Source organism: Anopheles coluzzii, chromosome 3, assembly GCF_943734685.1.
Source record: "Anopheles coluzzii chromosome 3, AcolN3, whole genome shotgun sequence".
Taxonomy (NCBI): Eukaryota; Metazoa; Arthropoda; class Insecta; order Diptera; family Culicidae; genus Anopheles; species Anopheles coluzzii.
The window spans coordinates 31,117,327-31,139,140 of record NC_064671.1 but is presented as its reverse complement, the minus strand read 5'-3'; the positions used below and the strand labels follow the sequence as shown (position 1 = coordinate 31,139,140).

Sequence of the window (21,814 nt, the reverse complement as noted above, 5' to 3'; positions counted from 1 at the left end):
AATTGAAATAACTTTCAACCGTGTGATGTGTTTTTATTGCACACTGTTTGTTTTGTTGCGCATTCAATGGTTCCATGAATTGGCAATTGTTTAAGAATTGTTCATGTGAAAAGATTAACGTAGTAAGATCTGCAGTGACGAGTCTATTTTATATGTTTTAAATTGCAATAAAATTCCATTCCTCTCTGTCTTCAAACACAGCCGCTTAAAGAGGCCGTTTTCCGCTTTTCCCGTTCAAGATTCTTCAGCATAACTCGCATTCTTGATGAACCTAGCAGATTTTCGACCCGTGTGCCGAAACTGTCCTCCCCCGGAAAGCACTTGTGAAGGCTACTCAGCCAGTATTAACAAGCCACGTAGGTACACCGGCTGGTCACATTGATTCGCTATTCACTTTCGTCCCATTCACAAAAGGTCCAACAAAATTGGTCTCACCAACCTTACACCCAAGAAAAAAGGGAATCACGTCGACTCCCATTCAGGTCCAATCTTGTTTAACTTATCGATCATCAGACCATATTACACCCCCTCTTCCTATCTTTTCCCTGTCCAGCAAGGTTGTTAAGATGGCGTCGAGTGGGTTTTTTGGTCGAGATTCCCTGTATCGCACTTTGTTTGGCATATTAAATTTACGTTACCCAATGTGGCCGCTGACGGGTACGGATAGCAAGGATGCCTTTGTCAATTTATTTGTCGTCCCATTTTTGCGCTGAAAGCCGTCGCAAAAGAATTGCGGCAGTGTGTGAGGCCTTTTTGAGGCGGAGCCCGTTTGAACCCAGGTCAGGTTTTTGCGTTGAATGGAGTTGGGCTAAAGTTGAAAGTTGGGCATCGTACGGGTCGGCGAACGATGGGTATCGTTGGTTGTAGTAAGGTGATTTTTATTGCTACTTTATTGCTAAGAAATGCACTGGCACTATGAATTGTAGGCTCATGATTTATTAAAATGATTTGTTATTTACTATTCGCCTCAAAGTCTGCAATCTGTATATGAGTGTACTAAAAGGAGCACATTGCTTTGGGATTTGCATACTTTGGGGCGGATATTAGTATAACATGTTATCAGTTAGATATGTCGTTTATAATTGTGTGTTTAAGTCACTACAACTACTTTGTTTAGAACGTCATGAAACAATTTCCAATTATACAGCATCCTTTTGCCATTTTAAAGAGGTGTGAAGATGTTGAGAAGTTAATAAAGACCTCCATTCACTAGGAATAGTAGCTTAGAGGGCACCGAAAATGACACCTCACACTTTTTTTGTCTATTTATGGTGAAAAGCCTGACTTATCTTAAATGACCTGCCGTTGGGCAACACCAACAGACCAATAGACACTACTTCCACGACACTCATTTATGAGCTTTATGGTTCGGAAGAAATATCGCACACACACCGAACAAGCGCGGGACAAGAGCAGGGCAATAGACGATAGACATCACGTGCCGAAGGTTCAATTGCTTGTCCATTAACATTCTCGCACCGTGACAGTCGAGAAACGCGATGCACGGCTACGGACACCACGCCGACACAAAGGTATCACACGCGCACGCTGTCCATGATGGTGCGGCCATGTCGATAAAATATGGTTCCATAGTTTCGGGGAAGAGCTCCTACTCCTCCGATCATCATCCAATTGATAGACCCGTCCCGCCCCCTCTCCCGTTGGGATACGTAGTCAATTTCGAGCTTTCACTTGAAAGGTTGGCAGTGTGTGGAGGATGACAGCAAATACAATCTCGTTTTAACGATTCCTTTTTTTTCCTTCGCTTCGGAAACCGTCCTCTTACCAGAAGTGACGTGCAAGAAAATATTCCAAACAACGCGAAGCGTGTGTTTTGCGGAGAACGTGCGTAAGCTGTAATGTCATGAGGTGCCGTAAAAGAGGATTCAATGCCATGAATGATTAGGCATAAACGGTTGCGAATGAAAATTGGAACGCAGACTCCCGGTGGCCCCGGTAGATTTCTTCCCCTACTCAACACTCAATGAAACTTCCTTTAGCATCCAGCGCACGGAACGGAAAACATCTGTAAGTACTTAATAGGACGGCGTAGGAGTAGGATTTGTTGTTTTGTAACTACTTACTCGAAGAAAGAATGAGCTCTCAGGCGGCCAGCACCCTTGTGCGGTCGATAAAAAGTGTCTCATGAACACGTTAGGCTGCCACGCAAAGACGCATTAAGCGATTATCGTCTTGGGGGTGTGTAGTGGATAACATTTATGTTCATAAACATGTAAGCTGAGGATTAGCAGGGGATTATTCGGCTTCATTGAGTGTTATTATTGGCGAGAAAGAATACTTACCTCTCGAGAGGATTGCCATGGGACCGAAGCAGTAAGCAGAGGGAAGTACTTTAATACGATGTATGCGTCGTACTGTTTGCATACTTTTAGGCGTTTCTAAGTACAAAGCAAACAGACGATATTTCACTGCATTTAAAACACAAAAAACGATATTTTACTTCAGTTTGACTTCTCATCTTTCACTCGGCTGAGATGATAGTTGGTCTTCAAAGGTTAGAGCTCATTCTGCCACTTTCTACCAGCAATCAAACGTAAATATCAGCAAAAGTACAGTAAACGGTTTCCACATTACACTTCACCCAGCAGCAGTATTGAGCATGATCATTGCAGTGGTGCAACAAGAACCTCATTCATGATAGAAAAGGCACAGGGCAAGCAGTGGTCACTGCCAGGGCACATCACTCGGACCACTGTTTGTCTATTACCGAGCTTCGCTGATAGCAATCGGTCACTATGATACACAAACAAATGAGAACGGTGCCGTGTGTTTGTACATTGGCAATTTTCATTTCATCTCTTACTCTTACCATTTACATCGAAATGGAAAATGAGAAAACCCTTGGGTTCCTGGGTTTGTTAGAGCGAACACCAACTGCACTGCTGATTGGAACACGGGGCAAGGCGACACCATTGTTTGGTATTCTGCAGCAGCCGCAAAGCCGTATCTAGCGCTTCACTGCAGCAGCCGGCAAGCTGTTGACATTTTCCATCGCACGTTTCTTCAGGCTGGCATCCGGTGGAGCAAGCGGATCGGAAAACTTTGAACCCTCGCCCCCTCCATGCGCTACGGCTGCAGTTCTAGTTAGTGTTCTAAGCTCGAAGTAAAACAACACGGCTGGTAGCGCGCAGTGTAATAGAAAATCTGCCGCACGTTCTGCCACAGCCCCTCAAAACAATACCGCAAAAACCGGTCCGGTCCAGCCGGTCCACGGTTCGGTAAAGCAATAAACTTTTCCAACAACGGTTCCGGTGTCGATCGGATCGTAAAATTGGACCTTGCGGAGGGAGACAACGGGCGGCAATGGAACAAAAAATAATTTCCTTCCTCTCGAGCTCGAGCTTGATTCTCGGGCGCTGGTATAGCAAGCCTCGAACCCGTTCCCCGGCATCCGGATATATCCTGCTCCGTCACGGCCGAGCCGATACTGTTGACTAAAACTTTGATCATAAACATCGTTCACAGGTTTTGCCAAAGCTTTTTCACGCGGTAGAAAATGTCCTTTACTTTCTTCTCAGCCCGGGAAGGGGGTGGAAAAGTTTGCTGCCCAATGTGGGGAACGGGGAAGCGTTGTGCTTCCCGTGCACAGAACTTCCATTGCACAGGAAAGGAAGGGCGATTGAAGCGGAAAAACTTTCCAAACAACATACCGTTGATTTTCCTGTGGACGGAAATGACAATACAATATACCCGGCAAATACGGGATAGTTGTGTTGTGTGTGTGTGTGCATTGCAACTTTGGTTCGATCAGTTGGGTGCGCTTTGTACCGCGATTTGGTGCTGAGACGCTTTGCTACTGTTCTAGGCGGGGGTTTAGCTACTTTTACTTTACCACTGTTATGATGGCTTTACCCTTTGCTTACCCTGAATTGGTAATAAAATCTTGGGCTCTGGTTACTTTTTGAAACCGGAACTCTGCCCTCAGTTATCGAACAATCTGTAATAGGAACGCAGAGTGTTAAAGGAAAGAAAACAAAAACTTCTCAAATCAGCAACGGGATAGCGGTGAAACAAAGTATCGTAATTGATCGTAAACGAAACTAATAAATTGTGGGTTTTTATTTTTAGCACATTTGCGGTTTGAAAAGGGGTTTCGGTTGGAAAAAGGCTGTTTTGAGGCTAAATTGCAAACCCCAACATGAAGTTCAGGTAAAAGTGGAAAGGCAGCTTTTGGCGCTACTTTTCACGTTGCACTTTTTTCACAAGAACACCCAAACAATAAGGGTAATTTAGCGAACGAGTGGTTTGTTTCTTCAGAACTCATATTACAACACGTATGACTCTTTAGTACAGGAAGTGAAATTCCCTTTGCTCACTTCCAACGAACGAAGCAAATTCCCAGACAAACGGATGACTCACGATGAATAATGCGTACGATCATTTTGTAAAGCGGAAGTCATTTTTTCACATTTACCTGAATCCGTCCAGTTCACCTGAAAACTGGTACGACACTCTACCGAAAGCGCCTGTCCCAGTGTGAAAGGCGCACGGGACTAAACGAGGAGTAAAAAGGGGTTAACATATATCATAGCTGACTTTAAACGACCAAGAAAAAACATGAATCATGATGCGTTACTAAGGAAATGGTTTACTGCTGGATCCATGAAACCATGTGCAATGTGACATAAGAAATATGAAGGGAACCGGAAAAGGATACATAATGCGAATGCTGCGAAGCAGCTATGCAGAAGTAGACAAGCAAAAAAAAAAAAACAGACCATGAACAACTATCTGCTTCGCTACCTATCGCACTGAAAGAATGATAAATAGTAGCCCCATAACGAAGACGTCCGATCTGTCCTCTTTCTGCATTGGAGCGAATAAGAACCTGCAGAGAAGCAGCAAGCAAGCAAACGGACCCCAAGAATACCTTGCCGTTCAAGACGTTTCCTGTGTTTTTTGTTGTTGCTATTGCTTCCTTCTTGCTTCTTGGATTGAGCCCAACCCAAGCAGCGAGGGAAAATAAAAATGACAAACTTGTCGCAAGAAACCAAATGACAAATCGAATCCTTTTGCTGGGTTTGAATCAATGATAAGATACCTGAGCGCGATCCGAACCGCTCCCCTTTGTCCAACCATGGTCCGGATGGTCCAGCAAAAACCGGTGTAATATTATTTTCGCAACATTTTCCATTCTTTCCTAGTTGCCTGGTTGGTTTCCGATTTCCGAACGCAGCAACGGCGGGCACGTTCTGTGGGTGATATCTTCCTTTTTAGCCGGAGCGAGGGCAACGGAAGGAAAATTGATTCCTGTTGAAAAATAGCTTGGACTTTTATTTACCCCGTGATGTTGTTTCTGTGGGCTGCTGGAAGGGTACAGTGGCTGGTGGAAAAATGTTTGCTATTATTTCGTATACAGACCCGCCAGAGAACGAATCAGCGCCATAATCTTTATTGCAATCGTTATACTGGGTATCTTTATTTGTTTCGGATTTTCAACGATGATTTTTTTTCTTCTTGGTGATTTCATGCATTGGACATTTTGACGATGTATTTTGAAACTTATTGTAATTGAGTTTGGAAAAACTTTTTCAATGGATATTTGTATGTTCGAATGGACTATTATCAGTTCTGTTCAGTATTGTTCCATTGCAGCATTATAATGCATCTTTTGTTTCAACTATTGCATACTTTGAGGCGCTTTTTCTGCCAAGCTTATTTTAGTTTTAAGATAAAAACTCATTGGGTATGCTTTTCCATGGACTTATTTCATCAGAACTGATCAAATTTCTGTTTTGTTCTCCAACCAAATTACAACCACAAAAAAAAACACCCATCTGGTAAATAACGTAATCGCTACTCGATTTATCCCTCATCTGCACGCTTAAAGCATATTGATCCACCAGCCCAATGCACAATGGGCATTTGCCGGGATGAAATTCAAAAAATCAACTTTGTAATAGCGCAATTCCAAATAATAGGTTTTAATACTAAGGGTTAAACTAAGAAAAATACCAAATATGAGCTCTTTATCTGTTCTGGTTCTCTAGAAAAAACCTCTCAAAGTCGAGATTTGTTAAAAAAACGCAGAAAAATCTCCACTTTTTTGGAAAACTTTAAACCTTTGTAACTTTTTCAAATATGAACCGATTTTGATAAATTTAGACATTTTATAAAGGATATTTAGTCAGCTTTATAAACACATGAAAAATTTTGAGCTAAGTTATTCATATGCAAAAATATACGATAATAACTGAAGAAACCTCCTGAAAATTTTCATAATTTTAATTTTTGACTTGATGCCATTATAAAAGTGGCGTAGAGTGGCGTTGTCTCATATATGTCACATCATAGTGTAATATATATACTATCAATCTGTGAAGAAATATTCTGCGAAAGTTTGCGAACGCGAATTTTATTGAAGTTTTTTCACATCAACTTTTTCTAAAAACAGACACATGCGTAACTAGGCGGCTCCATAGGTGCCTAGTGTAGCGTATTTCGTGTATTCTACAAAAATATATTCTACGTGCTTTTGATCAACTTTCATTTCAATTACGAAGCTGTGTATCTTAGTTTCAGCTCATGTACTTATCTAATATGTAAATTTCTATTCTAACCTAACTTTATCATTAAATATAATGAAGCAAATCAGAACCAAATACCTTTTGGTTCTACTGTAGATTATAGAAGGATATAAGGAAAATAATTCTTAAATTATACGCATAACAGGAAAACGTTATGAATGCAGTAGCATCTATTGGAGTTTTGGGAGAAGAAACTCCCAAAACTCATGACAAACTAAATATAAGTAAAGGGGAGATGCTACAAAGAATATTTTGCAAGAAAGAAAATGCATCCAGAAGGACATTTTGTATAATGAGCTGTATTCCTCTGATTCGTTAACCAGTTCAATATCAGTAGCTACACGCACTAAAACAAAGACAGGGTTTAACTTTACAAATGAAGTAAATACTTAGTTTGTAGCTATCGTGCAATTTTGATTTTTTCAGATAGTTGTAAAACCATTAAACCACCAGAAGGATTTTTAGTTTTATTACCCCTTCTGAAGGCAGTACAGCACTTGGAAAGGTATTGGATGAATATTCAAAGATAAACAATATGTGCTGCTTTTCATTACGAATTTGGGAAGTACTTTATTTCAATGCACCTGCTCTATCTAATTATTTAAATGCCTTTATTCATGTCTTTAGAAAAGTGAACTAGACGTCAGGAGCTTGTAATAGCATCCACCTAAGTTGTGTATGTAAATTTTTAATATTTGTACTACCTGTGAGTAAAAGTGACGAGAATTAGCTACAATTGTCCTATACAAAGCAGAAACAATTATTTTATTCAAAATTATTATGTTTTGTTTATATATTATTATTATTATTATTTATTTAATCTTCATTATGGAACATTACAGTATATTTTAAAATGGTTTATACTATTAGCAACAAATAATACAAGAAAAAAAACACACAAAATTAATAAAACTAAGCAAAAATCCCTTAAAACACTATTTTATGTAGCGCCACCTGGTGGTATGGATGCGAACTACAAATAAAATGTTATTTACTATCATAATACTCTACTACAAACGATAAAAACTAACAATTTCTGCAAAAATAATTTCATCCCGCAATTTGTTCTAAACTGCCCATTGTGCAATGGCGGCCGAAGTAAATAAAACCACTATCGTGGGCTACTGCCGCACCGCACAGCCTTGCTGGTTGCGTATTGGCGATAACAATCGTGCATAATTTTCCATTACTTTTTATGTGTACCGCCGAGTTCCCATTATACGAACAACACTATCTCAGCGATCAGCGTGCACTGCAATTTTGCCGTTTTGGGTGTGTAAGTAGGGAAGGAAAAAAAGGGCGGCACAGTAATAGTTCACGGTGCAATAAAACAGCCATTATCACTTTGTCTGGCAATGGCCGAACCTCTTCCGACTGGTTCGGTCAGGCGAGACGGACTAATATCCGGCCACTATTTGATTTTGGGGCGTTGTGTTTGTGTGTACAGAATGAAAACTTAACGACTTAAAGCATTCTCCACATCCTCATCATGGTCAAACGTTAGCCCTATCATCGACTTGACCGGCTGGGGCTGGTGAATGAACTCTCGAAAGGAAAAACCAAAACAACGCTGCGTACCAAGCATGTGTAAAAGCTCGCGCTTATTGTTTACTTAAGCTTCCTCTCCTTAAAGCTCTCGCAATACGGTAACTCATCCACAGTCACTCGGAGGGGAAAAGGCACTCACAGTCGACGAAACGAAGCAACCCTGACCGTAAGCGGAAAGCTCATAAAATGGCGCGCTATTTTGTTGGTCGATTATGGGGGAAATAATGATTTTCTCTTCCATTTCATTGCTACGACATGTTCTCCCACGCTCCCGATGATAAACGCGGCAGTTGGAGAGGTTCGAATTGCCTCCATCACTACCCTCTCAGCGTGCAACGATGACGACTCCTGACGATGATGTTGATGATGGTGGATTTCAGCTGAGCGGGCTTCAATGTGCTCGTGCTCATTCCTCAAGTGTTCGTCCTCTTTCGATCTGGCCCGTTCCGTTCCGCTCGGGGCAGGATCAGTGTTTCCCGCTCACGCTCGACACGACTCGCTGTTGCTTTGGTAGCGCGAGGAGGAAGTCGTTTCCTTGTGCGCCCCGTACGGCCTACTGGAATGCCGTGCCCGCTGCAGGACTGCCAGTTAATTTCTACATCTCGTGCGATGCTGAGCACGGGCTCGCGTCAAGTGCCACTTGGTTCTAGTCGTGGAAACGCGTGCTGGAACTGACGATTTCTGTGGGAATTGTTATAATTGGATATGAAGCCTCAGTGTTGTGCTGTGTGCAATAAAAGTGCATAGAAGTGAAGAGGTGGTGCAAACGGTGTGCATTATAAGTTTTAAAATGATGTTTTGTGATTCTATGGCTTGTATCGGGGAAATGGATTGATGTGAAAATTTTTCGCAACAAGATTGTTTTCGTGCAAAGATCAGTGTGGGATGGAATTTTGTTGGAAAATTTTGTGTCAACATCTTACCGTGTCAGCATCATAAGAAATGTATATCAAATAGGTCCAAAAATTCATTGAAATGCTCAACCAGTAAATATTACAGTTGATTGCAAGCTTGTTCCATCTACAATTCTCTTTAAAATTTACCGTAAATAACGTACAGTAAAACCCAGCATCCAATAATGCTGCTCCTTTGTGCCGGACACACTATCAACTGGGTCATAAAACGCAGCTGCCAGCAAGAAACGGTGACCTTTGCTGCCCTAATGCTGTCAACGGCAATGAGCGAACTGTTAGACCTGCTTGCCTGCGCAGGCTGAGGAACCCGGGGGTGATCCCATTGATATTTGAAACACACGTAAAACACGAACGAAAGGATATTGGATCTGTTCAACGCCGGGACCACACCACACTGCCATACGCCACGATACGGCTACGGACTGAAGGGAAGGTGTCCGGTGTCAATTTATCATTTCGAAAAAGTTTCTCCATTCGCCAGCAGCCACGTTGAAGTGACCCAAGAGATGCAGGCAAGAGTGGGCAACTTTCACCAAACACCTGCAACTATCGATCGGGCGAAAGTATGCGATGACCCATCGTCGAGAGCGATCGGAATCTTGGTGAAAAGTGTGTGAAAGGGCGCATCTTAAAAATTGTAGTTTTATGTCGCAGAAAGAAGGGAATGGCGATGACCGTTCTGCACGAGCAACGAAATGATATAAAAAGAATGAGTTTTCGACTTTTCGAAACTGTGCAGTGTCAGATTAAACTTTTTACATTGTTGTGTCGTAATTAGATGATGGAACATCGGCGTGACTATTTCTTTCTGGGTCGTTTTTGCGATAATCTTGTTATTATTCCAGACGAAATGGCACGCTGTGAAAACATATTATTGGTCACACTGTAACAAATTATTGGTCTAAATAAGATGGTACTGATCCGACCTTTGTATAACTACAGGATGATGTCTTGCAGATTGCATACATTACTAACTCTGAGAATAAACGGGTAGAATTCCAATTTGTATCTATAATTATTGCAGCAAAAAATCCAGTTGTATACAAGCCGTTTTCTAATCAGTATAATAACACTAACGCCCATTAGTAGTTGTTGATATTTTTAGAATGCTTTCAATTCTGCAATCCAGACATAGAATGTACCCAAAAAGAATGCTTTTCCTTAAGAGCTTTATCATTATTTTTTACCTTTACCTTGGGTTGCTGTCTGGTCCGGACATGGGTTATAATCCTTCGACCTTACATAGGAAGAGGGCCCTCTTCAATCGTTTGTTTGACTTGCCGTTTTGTTCTTTAAGAGGTTTCATTATGTTTGTTTGTTTTTTGTCATCTTCAGCAAAGCGGATTCCGATGTTCGAAAAACACCCAATTAAATGCAGACATTCTTTCCTGGGGACGTGTTTGTACGGAGCTTGGAGCTTAAACTGTCACTATCAGGATATATATTTTTAAGTTCATGGCATTTCATATGAGAGCTGTGAGGCTTGAGGTGGCCCTTTTTGCAATTTTAAAGTGTATTGAATTTTTAAACAAATCACCATTGCACATGGGGCCGTTGCCTATGTACGCCAAAGAAGAGCGATAACAAAATCCCCAAATCTTAAATATTTATCAAACACGCTCCCAAACAGCGCTCTATTTTATGTTGAAAGGTACGCCACAGCAAGCCTCTATGCCTCGTTTGCGACAAAACAAACGCAACCCATAGTCGGTACGTGTTTGTATGTATGGGCTCATGCTCCTCGGGCTAGTTGGAACTGAAAAATTAAAACCACCCGAAAAGCAACGGTCTGGTCTCTAATGAAGTCCCATTATTGTTGGGCTATGGGAACAAAATTCAATTACCGAAGGCCCCTCTCATTCCTTTTGTCACGATGGCATTGTGCGACCAAAACTGCAGGCACATGGTGAGCGTACTAGCAGCCCCAACTCCAAATAAGCAGGAAAGTGCTTACGTGCTAATGTTTCGATGGGCATAAACCTGCCGAATGCGTAAAGATCCTTTCACGACGTTGTGGCTTATCTTTTACTGCTGAAATGTTGCGTCTGGGCTAAAAGGAAGCAGCTGCCTGTTTTTATTGCCCTGCCGAACGAGAAAAAGGGCCACGAATCGATCGCGTGCAATAATCATACGTACGTGTTAAGTGAATGTTTCGCCCCGCCGAACGTGAGGCGCCCTAACGATGGATCAAATATTGATATCTTCCCGGTGATCTTTTGATCGGTGGCCCCGGCTGCACCCACACAGAACGACAGGCATATTGAAACAATATGCCCAGTTTGAACAGGCTTCTCCAACCCGGCCACCGTAGTCTCCATCACGCCAGCAAGTCAGTTTAATCTCGTTCCGGAGAATGAAGCCTTTTTTCCTCGCTACTGCACCGCTTGAGCAGCATCGAGCGGTGATAAAACTCATGTCCCAGGTGCTGCCCAGGTTAAAATTGGCTTCTGCCCGGGGGCCCTCGCCTCAAACGCAACAGTTTCGCTGAAAATCCCGTTCGTCTGTGCTGCACGAATTTGGCACTGATGGAAATGGGAGGATTTCCGGAAGCCAGTGATAGCGCTTCATCGGAAAGAGATTGAAATTGCCGATATCGCAATAAGGCCGCACCGATGGAGGCAGAACCGTGCGTGCGAAATGGGCTTTCGCAAAGCGTTTAATCGCGTGGCTTTCCTTTATTTTTATGAATCGATGGGTTATTGATGAAAAAATAGAAACGTTGATAGGAGTTGAAACATGGAGCTTATACTGTGAAGTTTTTAAAACTGAAATCGAATATGTGATCAAAACTGTGTATTTATTTATTCATGGAATCATTTACAATTGGTAATGCACGTTGCAAAAAGGGGATTACCCTGTCTTATTTTGCAGAAAGTAATATTCACGCAGATAGTTGAGTTATGTAAATTGCATAATGTCAGGCGTTATCCGTTGTGCAAACGGTTGCATACTTTCAGGCAAAACTTACGTCGGGACTGCAACTACCGCCTGACATCTCTTCAATCATAACAATTTGGATTGCAAATTGCTACATTATTAGAGTTTTAAGTTTAAATGCTGTAATAATAACATTTAATAAAACACGTTTTTAGCGTCTTTCAATAAAAAATACTTAAACTTCCTATCGTTTTATCGCTAAGACGTTATAAATCAGCATACTTTACTCTATTTATTACACATTGATTGACTTGTGTGAAAACTTTGAACCAATTTGATTAACATACCCATTCCCGCAATCTCAAACATGCCATCTTTCCCAGTAAGAAGCATCGTCGTAGGCTTAACCAACCAGAAAAACCGGTTCACCGGCAAACAAATCCATTTCGTTTCGAGCTTTACAATCGACTTGCTTGCCAAGTGTGTCCCTTGGGGAGCATTTTGTGCGAAAAAAATCACACACCCACACACGCACATATCAATGAAGCCAACGCAACATCCATCCATCATCGAGGGGACACGTCGGTGGGACCTGCCTGGAAAGCCCAGTTTACACGCAACCCTTGGTTTAGGATTCTGACGGGCCGCGGGATATAGAATATCCGTTGTATTTGATTTTGGAACGCTACGTAAGGGCGCGGTAGGCGTCTGGTTGATGGGATTTGGGGGATGGAACATCTTTAAAATAAAACGAACGGGAAGAGCCACGGTTCATTGTAACCGTGTAACGAGAATCGGTTTCGGTGCGATATGCGCGATTGATTGAACATTTGGCGAAGAGTGACAGCACCAAGCACAGCCACAAAGAGTGAGTCGACGAGCACAACCCAGACTCAGACGCCTTTAAGGACAGCTGTATCGTGAGGATTAAATTGTTACTTGCCTAGAAGGAAGGCATTCTTTAAAGAGATGAGGCTTTTTTTAATGACAAATTTAATTCTAAAAATTGAGGAAAAATGTTTACCATTGACAGCGTATTGTGATTGATACCTTTTTTTTCGAACGTAATCGCCAACAAAAGAATGGCATCTAATCTCACATGTTTTATGAAACATATTCCATTATGTTCATCTTTCTTAGCTGACTTAACAAAGGAAAGAGAGCAAAAAAACGCACACATCTTTTCCACAAATAAATTCCTCGAACGCAGCACTTTTACTGTACCGGTTTTACAACAATGCGAGTAAAAAGGAAATAAAGGTCCACCAAGGAAACCGTCTGCAGCTCGTACGTTTGAAGGGATAAGCTCGGCTTGCCGGAATTTTTGCGTTGGATCAATAAACCCCCGGCCGTGAAATTCTACGGAAAAGCTTCGGCCGACCGGAAAGAATGAACACACACACACACAATTCTAAGCATTTGGTGCCTCCTACCCTCCAAAGCCGGCCGAAGCGCGCGTTGGGATGTGAATTAACTTCATTTCGGTACGGTTTTGGGATTTGATGGGTTTGGCCAATCCTTTTCCTTGGTTTTTCTTCCACGCGCGCCTCACCCGAAGCAAGCATGAATGCGAACAGTGCAACACACAGAAACAAACTAGCCAATGATTGAGGAGCCAGAGTGCCAGAGGGATAGAGTGTTCATGGGGGGATTGGGTAAAGCAAAACAAACGCTACACCATACCGGCAGGGCTTTGCAAGAGTGTGTTTCCTTTGCGAACCGGATCCTCCGGTTCCGAAAGGCTCAAAGTGAATCCCCCGAACAGGAGTTTCTGTAAACCTTTGGCCGCTTCCTCCTTTCGCCGGTGCGCCAATGCGCCGGACGCTGGTGAATGAAGTGTTGTACGAGCCCCTAGCCTGGGAAGATTATGTGGGATGCTTTCGTGCAGTTTCGAGCGCCCGAAGCTCTTTGGTGTGCTGACCAGGGGAGGAGCGTAGCAGCAAGGAAGCTGCTTTGTAAATGGAAAAGTTTCTTTCGATTTTTAAAAGATTGTTTCTTTTCATTGGTTTTTCGGTCGGTAGGTTTGGTTGCTTGCGCGAGAGAGCTTTATCAATTCGGCCATTTTTTTTAAAGTGTTGTAAAACTTCAACCGGAAACAACCTTGCCTGTAATTTCTTATCGAAGTAATAGATGGCTTAGGATGCTGTAAGCCAAGGCTTCCATGCCTTTAGGGCACTTACCAGCGCTTGCCAAAGCTTCCCTACAACATGCTTGTATTTGATCAAAGATAATTTTTAAATTTTGTTCCATCCCATGGTCTAACCGTCAGCTATTTCACCTTTCACAAAGTAACCTTTTACACAAAAACCCATCTGCCACTTTCAAGGACAAAAGCAGCGAAAAATCAATAATTGCCATCATTAGCTGTGCACGCGTGTGTTGCTTTCCAACCTGTCGCAACCGGTGAAATTCCACAAGGTGTCGGCATCTTGTGGTTTCTTTTTCCGCAACATTAGCCACCGCGTGGCAAGCTTACATTCTGAAATATGAAACCCTGGTAACGGAGCAGAAGGTAGCAGAAGGTGAAGAACGACAAAAAAAAACAAAACGGCAGGCAACATCTCTTAAGCTCACTCGCTACCGTAAAGAGCCCCAGCGCTGACGCGTCCCTTGAAAGAAGGAAACATTCCACCTCACACGCGGATGAAGATAATTATTTCCCCTTCTTGGCTGGTTCCTCCATTCTCGGCGCTCGCTGTCACGCTATTTGGAGAAGCTTTTTTTTCTCTTGCGCTGCGTCAAGTCAGTCACTCGTGTGTACATCGCTCCGCTCGACAACAATGCTCCGTGTGACGGTGATTTGACGCATACAATTAAGCCTTTGTTTAGCTTATGAGCTGAAACCGCGAGGGAAGAAAATCACAGGGATCGACTATAATAGACGGTACGGTACGGCTTCAGCCTTCATTGATGCATTTGCATTTGGTTCGAGTTCGGTTTGTTAAGGTCGGTTGGTATTATTTCCTTGAGTATGAGCGCAGTATGAGCGAATGGGAATGGAAATGCAGAGGTACGTTTAATCGCACAGGTGATTCCATTCCATTCCACCTGTGGTATTGGTGGGCTTTTATGCAAGACGGTAAGGTACTAAGCTTTGTTTTGTCATTGTCATCTCTGGCTTGTATGTGTATTGTAGCAGTGTCGAGTCGAGTCTCTCATTACGGTGTGCGCTGGTGTGCATCGGAATAAACATGAATCTGTCTGTCTTTGGGCGAGCTGTGTCCATGTATACTTACCATCGGTACAAGGTCTGCGCAGTGTTCAACCGAATGTAAATTTGTAGGTTACGGTGTCTCGCTAGCTGAGTAGGAATGGAACAAAAGGAAAACAAAAGAGAAACTACTTGAACGGAAACGCTAACATGGTAATTTTGATGAACGAAATGTATAAATTTAGGCGTGTTCAATTTTAGTCATACGTAGAGCACTCCTGCATGTATGCAATGCAAACATACAACATCTTGATTTATTGGGTTTTCGATGGGAATGGTCAACACTAGTCTTTGTGCTGGGCATGTAAAGCTTGACAAAAAACATTCAGATGTATTCTATTCTTGTAATCGAGTCGTCTCGATGTCAAGTTGATGATTTTTTTTTATGTTCATTTGTATGAAAAAGTTCACATTTAGTTCATTTTCTCGACTCGAATCGAATCGAGTTCAGAATAGAATAAACCTAATTATTACATTCAAATATGCAAATAACATGGCATACTTTTAGGCGCTGTCAGTGCATCACTGTCGAAACTACCAATCAAATTATGCAGTTTTAATAGTAATTTTTGATTTCGCCCTTAAATGTTCTTAAGCTTCTTTCATATCAAAAGTTCGCATACTCTTTACAACAGTTTCCTTTCAAACTGTATCCCTAGGGTTTCCGAGCCGATCTCCGAAAACGAACTTGGATCAAACTTTCACCCCATAGTCCTTGTGTTACTCAGTGGACAGGAAACTGTACAAAGCCAAGCTTCTAACAATCACGGCTTGGAATGTTCAAAAACATCTCGTAAACTCCTCCGGGAGAGGGCAAACCAACTCAATGTACTAACCTTTTCATGCCGTTGCGGTGTCGACCATTGTACCCGTCTAAACCTCATCTTGTTACTGAATTTGCATTCCCGAAGGTGTTGGTGTGTGTGTGTGTATGTGAACTATCCATTTTCCACACCCAGTTCTGCGGGGCAATCGACACTCAAAGCTCGTTACTCGAACTTTATCCTCCAGTGGCTATCCCCATGTACGTGCACACATCATCCGCTGCCAATGAGCTGGTAACCAGATTCACGTAACTAGCATTTCCCCTGTATGTAAACATGCTGTTCTCCTTACCTACACACACACACACACACACACACACACACACACACACACACACACACGAACTCGACTGCTCATGCCCGAGTCAATATTACGAGCAATGGTTCAACAAGTGAACCTTCATTTTTGATGCAATCAGCACACACTTATACATGCAAAAAATGGAACGAAGCTGACCCGATACGAGCCAGCTGAGAGTTTAGGCAAACATTTGATTAGGATTCGTTCCCGAACCGGCATTGATTGTCGTGCACTAGCGTATTGACTTTTTGCCCTGCTCGCACCGCTCACTTTTACACTCCCTTCGAGGGGAGCGACGGTGTTTAAAGAGTAATATTTTGCTCTTTTTGTGTACTCGTTTTTAACATTGCCAATTGACCCCTTCTTACGAATTCTCTGTTATCTTATTTGCCATTTTTAAGCTTCTATATGCAAACAAATATTGATTTCGTTTCCTTTTTTCACTATTTCCTGTTTGTCATTTCATTTCGTTTTCTTCATTTTGAATGTCTGAATAACGCTTTTAAAACACTATCAACAATGATCAATCTCGCAACTGTCCGCAATTTGTTTTATCCACTGGTTAAATCTACTGCCCAACCACGTGATTTGAATCCATTTCAATAAAAACTTTCTCCTACTTACACGCTTCCAATCTACAAAATGATTTTAGTGATTTTTTTTTTATTTCAGTCCATTTTGTTCTCGATGGAGTGCTTGAACCCAGCCAGACCACCGTTGCCATCTAATGACTTAATGGATGTAAAATAATTCAAGAGCTCAACACAAAAAAACATCGTATCAGATTTGTGATCAAACACGAAACTTTCTCCATTCATTCTGAAGCATGCATTTTTTTTTGTTTTTGCTCTGCCCTCAAAAAGTTCAACCCCAAAAGGTGACCGAAAGCTGTGGAAGGTTGAGCAAAAACGTGGAGAAGAGTTTGGAAAAATGAATTTAATGGTTGATTGATTTTTCGCCCACCTTTTCCTTCTATCCGGCCAGAGCTGCTCGGAACGAGATTCACCAGCAAGTGTTTTTAAATCAAGCCCACAACCCACCCACAGACACACACACAGCCTCAATGCTGTAGGTGGTTTTCCGTGGAAATTTACCGCAAAAAATGGAAAACAAAAATAATGAGTCTTAAATCTGCTCGCTGCTGTTGTGGGTGCTGCTTCTGGTGCCATCAAGCTAAGCGGGGTCCGGACTGTTTACCGACCAGTTTGATGCTTAACCAACCTTGCTGTCACCATTGCTGATGGCGCGCAAAATAAAATACAAAAACCAGCACGAAGCGTGATACAGCCTCATAACCTCATAACCTTGTCGGACAGTGGCGCTGACAATGGTGCTGGCAGCGACCACTCATTGCTTCCCATTTGTCACTGTCTGTCACACCCGGGAACGTTCGGAGTGTTCCGGCGCTTTTCACCTTTTGTCCGTTGCCTTCCTCTCTGCACCCATTTTCCGTTCGCAACCGTTAGCATCATCCTCATCCGGGCGAAAATGGTCTGGCTGAAGCGCCAGCGCCGAATCTAGTCTTCGGTCAGCTGTTTGGCGTTGAATTTGCATTGTTCTCGAGAGAGAAAAGAAAGGTGGCGCAAAAAAAAAAGTATGATTGCTTCACCCGTTCGGCCCTATTACTTCCGGCGGAAAGGGCTGGGAGCCCTTTTTTGCCGCTCTTTAGCAAGCTTACCTCAATATCGTCTTATCACTCACGTTTCTGGCCCACGCTATCCCTCTGTCCCGTCTCTTCCAGTTGTCTGGCGGGCCTGTCAGTCGCGCAAGGGTACGAAGAATAACATAACATTTTTATTCTATCGTTAGCTTTCCGGTGCTGGCTTGGCGATGCCGCCGGCGCTTGTGGGAATAGTGTCATATCGTTATCAGAGCTGACATTAATTTGATGACATCCTTTTTGCAGCGGGTGGACAAACGAGCGCCAACCCAACACGGGAAAAGGAAAAAGCTCGTGCTGCCTCTCTCTCTCTTTCTATATCTCTCTCGCTCTCTCCTTTCTTCACACAAACAAACAATGAGACCTAGCCACCAAATAGGGAAAAGGCAACGGTTCCGGTCCCATGCGCTTCGCTACCGGCACGACAACCGGAAACATGATGCGCTCGTAATGATGGATATTTTTACTTCCGCCAAGCTAATGGAAGTGAAAGGCACGTGAAGGGAGCACATACAATGAGAGCTTGGAGCTTGGAGGCTGGCTGGATGGTATGAAACTGGTGCGTGGGGTTGTGGGGACGGGCTTATAGATGCAAAATAAAATTTTCATGTCCATGCCCGTGTGCGCGTGATGAAGGGAGATGGAATTAACAACCAATTGTGTATCTTTGGCCGAGGGCGATACCAATTGCTGAAAATATAAAAAATATCACTCAAACAAAACATCAATGAGGAAGCTGAGACGAATGTTGGAGCATTTTTTGTAATTAAAATATTTATTGTAATTAAAACCACACGCTAAGTTTGCTTCATATACTAATCTCACGTTGCAACATACTGTAATTATTGTTTAAAAAAAACTATATCAACAAGACAGGTCTGCTAAGTTGTTCTTTTTTTATATTCTGCTTCGAGCTTTCTTCTCTCTGAATTGTTCATGACAGTTTGCTTCCCTTCGACTTAAAATATTGTAGAGACTAACAATTAAAAAAAACCACAACACTTGTATTCCAGTGGTGAAAGTAAGCATAAGCTGTGCACTTTGTTTGTTTCTCGCTCTCTCTCTTTTTCCCTCTCTCTCTCTCTCTCTCTCTCACACACTCTCTCTCCCTCTCTCTCTCCCTCTCTCTCTCTCTCTCTCTCACTCTCTCTCTCTCTCTCTCTCTCGCTTTCTTGGAGCTGACTAGAGGCTCATGCTTCATGGTGATACTTTCTTTCTTAACATTGCATACCTCTAGGGGTACGTTAAGCGGTTCTGCTGCTGCCAGTTGGTACAGCTGCTGTCGGAAACATTTGCACTGCTCGAACGATTCATATTTTAATGAACGAAACGAAATGGAACGAGCCGAGCAAACGAACAGAGCAACAAAAACAAAAAACAAGATCCTTTAACATTAAATCGGATTCTAAAAATAATCATTCATACGTGCTCTTGGCAGGCATGTTGTGTACGTTTTGCTTGGCGAAGAAGCATGTATGGATGTTTTTCTTCAACGCGGCTTCACAACACCAATTAGAGTGACAAATATTTTGATTCGATTGTTTGGCTTGCCCCCAGCAGCTTCACTGTGTAGTTTGCAAGCAGTATCGTTCGAAATTGGCAATTGAATGTTTAAAGTTGAATATCAAGTAGGGTAAATGTACCAATAGTGGTGCAATTTGTGGTGGTACAAATTTATTTTAATGGATTTAAAGTGTCAGAAACGACAATTTCTGAATATTTCAACACATAACAGTTGGAATATGTTTTATCTTCGCAATCAAAACCATTTTTACCATAAAACACATCGAATCTACGAAAAAAATACATATTTTTGTGATTGCTTCGTTGTACCTATAATGGTGGTATGGTTCCTATAGTCGTCGTATTGTGTTCCTATAGTGGTGGTAAACAAAGATGCCTCAAAACAGTGTATAATATCAATATAACTTAGTTTTGAGGCTGTTTTCGTATGAATAGCATGGATTACTGCCATAATAATGATATCTTTCGTAATTTGATCGTAAAAAATGTATGAATTTGGTTGATGAAAATATTGACTGAAGTACTGAATAACTCCTGTCGTCAACGCATACTCAGAAGAGTTTGCTCGATTTGAAGTCGATTTTTCACTCAGCCAGATAAGCGAATTTTGGCCTTTGTTTCACAAATTACTTACAGAAAACTAATTTTTGTTGCTTATTTTAATGAAAACAGTACGACATGTCAAAAATGTCGTCGAAAAAAATCTAAAATTAACTGTTTTTATTGATTTTAGAACTAGGACCACCGTAGGAACATGCCTGTTTGGTGTACCTATAATGGCACTATCATAAAAAAACATTTAAAAATACGTAAATATGGTCAAAAGCCAATGAATTTGAATAAAACAATATCATTTGATAACAATTATGCTAAAAAACGAATAATTGCGTAGTTATGTGGTCATTTAGAACGTTAACAAGAATATGAGTATCGTTATGAAATCCTAAGGATTTTGGAAAAATGTTGATACCTTTCACAAAATAATGGATTTTTCGGTCACTAAGAAACGGAATGGCCCCATTTCATTTTTAAATCCTTTGTAAAAGGCTAGAGAACATTTCACACTATCATAAATAACTTAACTACTGTTAATTTATTGTATGAGACGCATTTTAGTGCAATACCACCACTATTGGTACTAGCACCACTATAGGTACGTTTACCCTAGTATATGTTACTTTATTATTTGAATTATTCACAATGATAGTTAATGTTTTTCTGTGTATGTAATGTTCATAGGAATATTATAAGTTGATGAATATTTCAAGCAGTTTAAACAATGTTTTTATTTATTGTGTTTTATATAACACAAACATATATACGATACTCAAAGAAAGCTGCCCAAATCAGCTCATTTACATTTATCATTGCAAGACATTCTGTATTTAATTATGCCTGAAATAGTAAAACATAACACGCCTAATCCGTGTATCCCAAACTTAAATTTCCGTATGAAAGCTCCTAAATCAAGTGAACAATAGAATCCGCCCACAACTTCCCGTTAAAAAGCAATATTGAAATATTTTCCTAAACAAACCCTCTCACTTTCGACGTCCTCCTCCAGCGCAGCTGCAGAGTTGTGCGATGAATGGACAAAAGCTTTCCACGGTAATGAAGGAATTCAGCACCATTTGGCAGGATTCATCACCTCCAGGAAAGATTCACAAAGCGTTCGCAAAACAACCATGCTTCATGGTGGAACACACACACACTATAATACAAACACACACCCACACATTGACAGCACTACACCACCGGAGTGAAGCAGCAAATGCAGCAAGCCGGCACCACACTCCAGTGCGGTCCTTTTTATGTTCACTTCACTTCAGCGGCGCTGGTTGGCCCCTGGGCGGACTTCACACCGATGGCGCGATTTGCTGGAATTTGTACTCCCGTTCGGCCCTAGCGGTACCCCGCAACGTGTACTTCCTGCGTAGTCGGGGGACAGCCGGCCCGATGTTTTATGCAGCTGTTGAGAGCAGTTTAAGGGAAGTGAAATGTCGACTCCTGCTCCCGATGTTCTCATCCCCTTCTTGGGTGGGCCTGAGCTTGGGTATGCCAAGTCCGGTGTCAAATGCAACCCATTACAAATGATAACGGAGGGGCGAAGTAACAGAGGGGTAGTTGGTTGATGACTGGTATGGGAAAGATTTATTTGTGCTGTGTGTTGGCGCTTCCTTGTTTTTATTAACGGACCGGGAGCATTCCGTTCTTTCGAGCATGCGGCAGTGGCGTTGCTTCTAAACAGTGACGCTTGATCTAAATGATTTGCAATGTGTGAGTTATTGAAGTATGCATTTTTTAAATATAAAAATACATATTCTAAAAGATAAATCTATATGTAAAACTGTTTAAATATATTAACAATAAATCTCTGGTAACGATTTAAAAGAAACAAATGCGTTTC

General features: G+C 41.8%; 1 protein-coding gene across 2 annotated transcripts in view; it reads left to right on the top strand.

The window, feature by feature from the left end:
- Positions 1-21,814, top strand: part of LOC120958171 (uncharacterized) — a 44,510-nt gene that overhangs the window by 4,143 nt on the left and 18,553 nt on the right. The window contains exon 1 of one of the 2 annotated variants that reach the window (XM_040380775.2): positions 8,510-8,865. The exons of the other annotated variant lie outside the window; for it this stretch is intronic. The gene's annotated coding sequence lies outside the window, so the exon portion shown is untranslated. Of the gene's footprint in view, positions 1-8,509; positions 8,866-21,814 lie in introns of those variants that run through there. 2 annotated transcript variants of the gene reach the window in all.